Here is an 8,021-nt window from a genome sequence, read left to right on the forward strand (position 1 = left end):
AAGAAGTAAATAAATATTTTGTTTTATCTTGCTTGGATTCAAAAGCATTAGTAAAATGTGAAAATATGGAGAAAAAATTTTTAGAGGTTGAAGAGAGTATTTATAGACTTCATTAAGAAAAAGAAAAAAAAAAAGATAATCAAATAGTTATAGAAACCATAACATCCAAATTATATCTTCTAATTAAACAGGCCGAAATGTTAGCCAAGTTCTCAAAATTTTGCATTATTGCATATCTTGACTAAATATAGATATAAATCAAGATAACTCTCTCAGCGTTTGCTTAGACGTTTGTGATTGGAAAGTTATGCGTATCAATCTCAATCTCTAATTAAAGAACTAAACCCATCTGGCAATTATTCTTTAACCTCACCATCTTCAAAGACTATAAATAATGCAGACTAAAAGCTTTGCCAAGCATGCAATATTTCTCCACTCACATTAACATATTATATAAAAAAAATCAACATAATATGATGAGATTGTCAATAACAAGTCTATGTGTTTTGGTGGCCGTGGTGGAGATGATGGCGCTTTTAACTGGAGCTCGTTCGGTGGATGCAGTGGAATGCATCCCTCAGGAGCTGACCCGTGTATTGATGCAATTAAATCATCGTCAGTGGTGCCGTCGAGTATTTGCTGCATGAAGATGGAAGAGCAGGCGCCGTGCCTATGCCAATACGCTAAGATTCCAAGCTTCAAGCCTTTAATTGCCGGCGGGCAACGGGTTGCCGCTGTTTGCGGCGTCACCCTTCCAGTGTGTTGATTAGGTTGGAAGCTAAAGTGATGTTGAATAAAATTAAGATGAAATAAATTAAAGCCCAGTATTGAATAAGTGAATATTTTCTATCTTTATGCTATCAACTTTCTTTTCTTTCTCTATCGTATCGTTGTAGTGAGAATGGTATCCGTCGCAGGTCCATAATTTTATCTAAGGGAGCTATGTACACATAAATTTAATTTTAGATGCATCAATATAATAGACAAGTCGTATATATAATATCGTCAAAAAGTATAAAATTTTCTAATATACAAACACTTCTATATCCAAAATTTCATGTCGGGATAACTTTACATAATATTAACATTTTTTTTTACTGTTTTTGTTCATATTATTCTTATTTTATAATATATTATCAGCATGAGTCTCTACTACTTAAAACTAAAATTTTCAAATGAATCAATCTTAATTAGTATAAAGGATAAGAAATTAAAAATTTTACCGAATAAAATTATCAATGGCCATCACCTTAATTTTTCCAATTTAGCTTACCCAAATTGGTCGAATGAAGTGATCTTGGAATGGGGTGTGACACGATATCTAAGTGGGATTAAAACGTAATTCAATAGAGATTACGAAATGATGTTCGCATTCTCGATTATGAGATATTTGGGGAATTTGAAGTGTTTGGGTAAAGAGTACGACCATTAGGGGCGTCAACTTTACAGACTCTATATATTACCGAAAGAAAAACAACTCGAACATATTGGTACATCCTCAACAATTTAAATAAATAACAGAGTATTGGAAGTACGTATATTAAACTTTATATTTGATTACTCACAGTTTTAAGTCTAAATCGTTGTAATAAAGAATTTGGAAGAAATTTTAGTTTGGAACAAGATTGGAAATCTAAATGTTGAAAAGGTTGAAAAACTTTTCAAATTTTAGTATTACTTTAGAAAAATGAGGAAAAAGAAGATATTTTTTCTTCTCCACTCTAAGGAACGTGCATAGTGTCACACACATATTTTTCCAAACTGTGTTTACCTTTGGTTATATGCTCTGATTACCCTCAGTTTATCCCATCTTTACTTTGCATAACTAGATTAGGTGTTTGCTTTCCATTCTGGGTCATAAAGCTTGGATGTGACGTTTCGGCATTTTCATATGCAAGCCTGCCAGAGAAGAAAATGTTCAAAGTGTACTATAGGGGAGGCATACCAGTTGAATCCCCGCCCAAGCATTAGTTGTACTCTTTGCAAGCAACCATTTTTCCTTGCAATTGACAGTCTTTAATGCTTATTGTAACGTCTATTTCAATGTATTTCTTTCTTTCCCGCGTTTTATAAATAAAATTTTCCTAAAACGTAAAGGAAGGTTACGACATACATCGACGTTACCCACAACTCTTGGATTTTGATCGGCTGACTTGTTCGTTGAGTTAGAACAAGTGTCGCACAATCGTCCATCTCGAGGTTGAAACGCTACGATTGTGACACATAGCCTCCCTCTCTCTTGAATTGTCTGAATGCGAACCATCTCTCTTGCATGCCGACACACTTTCACCTCTCTTTCACATTGGTCGTGACTCACGTCGAGAACGAAGCAACTTGTTGATGACAGCTCGTTCACACCGTTCATCTCCTCCACATCGTCTAGCGTCCGCACAATAGCTTCGTTCATCATTTGTCGTTATGCCGCTACTCTCACCTGCAGTTCTGGTTGGTTGGTTTGCTATAGTGCCACATCTTCCGCGCTCGTCGAAGTTCACCATTATTTGGGTTTTATCGGAACTGGAGCTTCATTGTAAGCGAGTCGCTCAATTTTCCATCCAACTCACCCGCAAGATGGGTCTCGAAGTCCTACGACAAGTTGTGGATGTTAAAAATTGGAAACTCAACGCTAAATGTCTCTCTTGTATTGCTCAATCATAGGTATAACTCGATCTTCCTGTCGATAGTTGGATCTTGGAGTTTTGAGTAAGGATTTGTTCATTTTGTTAGGTTCCTTGATGTTTTTGAATACCTATTAAGTATCGGTTTTGATTTCACAATACCCATTACATTTTAATGCTACATTTGAATTCTTGGGAGGTTTTTAGTCGTTGTCCAACCAATTTATGGCTCAAAGTTGGGCGTTTAGGCACAAATTAGGTAAGATTCTAGGCTTTATTAAGTTGGTCTTGAGTACCCATTGAATTTTGGTGCTATTATATTAAAAAATCCATGGTTTTTGGATGCTAGGATTCGATAGTTGAAGATCGTTAGAGGATTGTTCATTGAAATTAAGATTACTTTGTCAAGTTCTAGGTAAGTTTTGAAGTAATTTTCTGAAGTTTACCTTGAGTTCTTGAATGGGCATTAAGTTTAAGTGTTAAAATTGAATTACCCATGATACTCGGGTCCTAGAGTTGAATGTTAAAGGTTGAAAATGAACTTTCAACTGACTTTGGAGTTCGCTTGGGTATTACTTATATAAGCTTTAAAGCGATTTCAAAATGGTTGTAGGAACTAGATTCAAAATTAGAAAGTCGTTAATGTGTTGTCAAAGCGATTTCAACAAGGTGTCGATAAGGTTTTAGATAAATTTAATGAATTCTCTCATAGTGCTTAAATACCTATTTACTTTTAGTGTGAACTTGATTTTACCCATATGGTTTTGTATGAGGAATTTAAGATTTAGATAACATGGAAGCGATGATCAACACGTTTAAGGTTGTTTTAGACGAGCTTATGTAAGTTCTCCTAAGTTATTAACTCGTTAGATTGATATTTAGATTGTTAATGGATCTAAATCAACATGTTATGGATATTGGGTATAAGAGCGTATTGAAACGAAATATCCAATGAATTTGACTTAAGTTTGGACATCCATTTTACTAAGGATTGAAATTTGAGGTTGACTGGTTTGAAATTGGATTTTTAGTCTAGTGTTAGGAGTTTCGAGGATTTAAGGACTTTAGAAATGTAAAATAGCTTGAATGCTCATAATGGAGCGTTCTTAGAGATTTTTGTGTCTTCTTGCTGACTCAAGATAACTGAGAGACCTTAATCTTTGTTTCCGACCAAATTGAAATGGGAAAAGCGTATAATCGCGGGGATTGAGTCATTGATTGTGAGTGATTCATTTTCAAGTACTTTCATTATAAACCATATATGTTAGTTTAGTATGCCATGACTATGAAAACTTTGAGCATGATTATTTTATGAACTATGTGTTACAAATGTTTTCAAGTATGAATTTATGTTTTCCATCAACTCTTATATTTCGGAAATGTCGTTGAACCCAAACTTATTAGCCATGATTTAAATGACCATTGATTTAAAAACTTGAAATAGTCTTTGGCATATTATTAAACTTGGATGATTTAAATTAAATGTAATACTAAAAGCATGCGTCGATGGATAAGAACAGGAAACTACTTTATGAAAATGTGTTTATGACCATGTTTGGCTTTTAAACATGAAATATGTGATTTGTATAAAAGAAAGGTGATTTTCCAAGGCTATGTGAATGTGTTTCCGTAGCATCACCTATGGTTGTTAGGGGATTTTGGGGCTAAAAGAGGTCGTGACCGGAGATTCGAGAACTTGAACCTAGGTGAGGATATGGATGGAGGATTGTGATATGGCTTTGGGCCTAACTTAACCCATGGTGGGTAGTTCTATATGTATATAGGAGCAGATATAGAGATTGTTACTGTGGTAGATGCTAAGTATGTGTGAGCTCAGTTTGGTCGCGTGTTTCCTTGTGGATATGGATCGCGTGTGAGCTATTCCAAGTCGTGTATTTAGTATGCTACCATAGTTGGATTAGATGGAGGTTGTTATCGTGGTATGTGCTAAGTATGCATGAGCTCCGTTCATGTGTATAAACACATTTAAGATGACACTCTATGCAGAGTAGACATTGATACTACAGTGGTGGAAAGACCAGTTGTTCGGCATGTCGTTGACAACTATATAAACGATGATGGTGAACAATTATTTTCTTAAAACAGATCAAGCGACGACGAATCATGACAAACCATGTATCCACATATTTTATTTTTTAGATTCAGTTTAAAATATTTTCATTTGTGCATTTTGGTTTTTGTGTGTAGAGGTGCTATGTCAGCACTCTCAAGCAATTTTCACGAGTCAAAAGATTTATTCCATGAGTTGGACATATTCCCTTACATTGGATCATTGGTGAGTGACACTTCACGTTAGTTTCGTGATTTGGATAACACTTTAGGTGTTTCATAAGATTACATGAGTTATTGCACGAACATATAATTTTTTTCTTAGTTGGTTACACTAAACCCACTCGTAGGACACATGACCACTCCCGAAACATTGAGTTAGAGAAATACGTCCACAAACATGGAAAACTCCAATCTCCATCACATAAGGAGCGAAGAAGCCAATTTCTTGACATGCTATTGGTGATGCAACCAGAGATGCATTTTCAGTCTAGTGGCTTAGGTTTGCAAATGCTCCACCGAAGTATATCAAGATTGTAATGGACGACTTATTGGTAAGTTAATTGCTTTACATCCTAAACCACATACATAGAAACCTAATCCATTTGTTCTTTCCTTTGTATCGTTATTTTGTGCTTAATTATACATATCCTACAATTAATAAATTTGTCAAACGTTAAATGTCATTTTAGGAAATATGACGACCCTGAGTAAGCATGTGCGAAACCACCTACCAGATTCAAAAATATATTCATTTGGAAGATTGTATTTTTTATTCAACCATTATCTAAGTCAAGGATTTCAGGTAATTTACTTCTTCTAAGTAAATAAGTTACTTAGTATATGTAATGACCTAACTCTTTATACTAATTCGAGGTCATTACTCAAAAGACCAATAACAAAATACACTTTCTTGGAAAGGAAAAACTAAAATTTTTTATAAAATCAACTATCAAATAAATGTTCGAAAGACATAAAATCATCAAAACCAATAAAAATAATTTTAAAATGTGACTCGCATGTAATAACAGTTTTTTTAAATAAAATAAACTTAAATAAATAGGATGAAAATTTAATTAAAAATGTATAAAACAAAAATATTAAACAACTGATACATATACACAAAATCAAAACTCATTTTAAAATGTGACTCACGGGTACTAACAATTCGAATTATTCCATCATAATATTCTAAGTTGATTCCTTGTGAGTTAGCGGGGGAACCTAATGGACCTAAAGATCATGGGCTCTAATGATCCAAGATTAACTGGTTAAACTTTTTTAGAACGAGTTAATCAACCTTCGTTAACTAATGAGACATTCCACAAAAGTCCCGTAGTTGCACTCCCCTCACTATAGATATATTTGTGTCCATGTGATATAACCATGATAAGTAAGTTAATCCTTCACAAGTTGTTTTGTAACTTTAGTTGGGTCAAAGTACCGTTTTACCCCCAAGACTACATCTTATTCCTTAGATCCCACTGATCCACTATTAAACAATTGGTTTTAAGTCCAACCAATAAACCAAATCCCTCTTGGGCCAATGAGAGGCTGGAGCCCCTTGTTCAAGACCTAGATTCAATCCTTAAAGAAACAACCTATCTACTATCATTAATGTGGGTAGGAGTGAATTCTGTCTTGCACCTTATGTCCCTAGCTATCCACCCGGTCTTACCTGAAATGGGAGGCTTATTGGGCCAACGCCATTGAGTTGCCCTCACCTATGCAAATCTATGGATAATTCTATGTGAACAGCGAAGGCATAAAAGCCTTACGGCAGTGAAAATTTTTACAAAACCATTCCTCAAATTAATTTGAGAATCTTAAAATACTAGTACATTGGCAAGATTTTAAAATCAAAATTCTAAATAAAAACTAAGCATGCTTTTAAATTAAAGATACAGAGAACTTACTTTCGATGACGTCTCTGAATCTACATACCACCGAATTGGAACACCACCCGTCGGAGACTTCTTATCCTTTGGGATGAGATTGGTTTAGAGAAACAACTAAGATGCAAAAAAGTTTAGAGGTAGTTGAGAGAAACTCTTTTCTTTTTGCTGAGCAAAAGTCTTGGTTTTTTTTTTCTTAATCAATTCGTTAAAAAAAATTGTTTTCTTCTAGATATCTATAACTCTATTTCCTTCATGAAATAGGAAAATGAGTAGGAGAAAATCATCAGATTCTATTATCAAATCTACTAATTAATTAACAATTAATCAGTTAGTTAATAATTAATTAAATCATATTTAATTAATATTTCATTCAAATAAGATTTGAATGAATATCTCTTCAATATCTTATAGATTTATATTAATATAATTAATTAAATCATATTAAATTAATGTTTCATTCAAATCTTAATTGAATGAATCTCTCACCAATATCTTATATATTTATATTAATATAATTAATTAAATCATATTTAATTAATGTTTCATTATTATTTGAACGAATATCTTTTCAATATCTTATAGATTTATATTAATATAACTAATTAAATTATATTTAATTAATATTTCATTCAAATCTTATTTGAATGAATATCTAGCAATATCTTATAGATTTAATTCAATAAAACTAAAATTATTAATTAATTAATTGCTAAATTAAATATCTTATATTTAACTTAAATTAAATTTGAATCATATTTAAATATAGATTTCTCTCTTAACGAATTATTTCAATATGAATCCAATTCACATTAAATTAAATATTTGAACTCATTCAAACATTTTATCTCTCAAAAATTAATTTTGAATCATATCCAAAATTAAATTTATATAATAAAGTTTGATTATTACAATGTATCACTATACATTAAACTAATTTCCAAAGTAAATTTGAACATTTCAAATTACAACCAATATAAATAAATCTCATTACCCTTTATGAGCTAGGAATGACCTAATGAACCTACAAATTAGAAACTACAACGATTTAAGATTAATTGGCTAAACTTATTAACTACATTAATCAATATTCGTTAATTGTGTGTACATTCCACTAAAGACCCACAACTGAACTATTCTCACTGTAGATATATTTCTGTGTCCACGGATGTAGACCAATAACAGTTAGTTAGTCCTTCACAAGTTTTTGTAACACCAGCTATGTCAATTTATCGTTTTATCCCTAGGTTACCTCCAATCCTTAAATACCAGTGCTCCTCCACTAAACAACATGTTTATGGTCTTACCAATAAACAGAAACTCCTCTCTTGCCGTAGAGAGGGTAGAATCCTTTGTTCAAGACCTAGAGACACCATTTAAGGAAACACTCATCTACTTACCCTAAAGTAGGGAAAGTGAATTCCATCTTGTGTAATTA

This window comes from Cucumis sativus, chromosome 4 (genome assembly GCF_000004075.3).
Source record: "Cucumis sativus cultivar 9930 chromosome 4, Cucumber_9930_V3, whole genome shotgun sequence".
Classification (NCBI taxonomy): Eukaryota; Viridiplantae; Streptophyta; class Magnoliopsida; order Cucurbitales; family Cucurbitaceae; genus Cucumis; species Cucumis sativus.